Raw genomic sequence first — 929 nt, 5'->3', positions numbered from 1 at the left:
GTAAGATTTTTTTATTTTAATAAATACAAATTAACTTTAAAAATATTCTCTCTAAATATTTTTAAAAATATCCATAACTTTTAAGAACTACAAAACAAAGTTTTCTATTTTTAAAAAATACAAACATTTCTTTAAAAGATTTTATCAGATCAAGTCAAAAAATTTTTTATATAAATAGTAATCAACATCATAAAATATCTTTAATATATCCATAAGAAAAATGTAACAACTTAAGAGTGACTTTAAATATGACACGATTATACAAAATATTGTAACTTATTATGTTTTCAAATGGTCTTTTTATTTTAATTATATGTTGTGTGTTCATAAATTATTTTGCCAAATATTGGAGTTAGCAATATTAATTTTATTTGTGAGTATTCAATTTAACTTGATTCGTACAAGTAGCATTAATAATTTGATCTATTACGAATCATATTAAGAATAAAGTACGTATGTTGAGTTATGAATAGAATCGAATACAAATTTAAACCTAATCTTACCAGTCTTATCTATATATCTAATATATTATAGTATATAATTAAAAATTATTATACATATATAATAAACTTGATGGAAATCAAATCCATATTCTCTTCTTTCAATAATTTCATCAAATTGTTGAACCAACTACTTCAATTAATATTATAATGTATTTTTTTATTAATATTAACACATTAATTTTTTGCAATTATGACTAAGCATGGGTTAGATGAGAAATTTAAAGTGTGAGTAGGATTAGAATTGAAAATTTTTTAACAGAGTTAAATTTTAGAAAAATTTTAAACTTATAAATATAATTAAAATTGAGTCTAAATTTTATTTTACTATATCAATATTGTCAATCCTACGAAATACTATTTTAAATATAAAATTTTAATATATTATATATTATTATAAAAAAGTTTAAATATAATTATTGAAGTAAA

Source organism: Arachis duranensis, chromosome 5, assembly GCF_000817695.3.
Source record: "Arachis duranensis cultivar V14167 chromosome 5, aradu.V14167.gnm2.J7QH, whole genome shotgun sequence".
NCBI classification, from domain to species: domain Eukaryota; kingdom Viridiplantae; phylum Streptophyta; class Magnoliopsida; order Fabales; family Fabaceae; genus Arachis; species Arachis duranensis.
The sequence above is the reverse complement of the archived record's forward strand: the minus strand, read 5'-3'. Positions refer to the sequence as shown.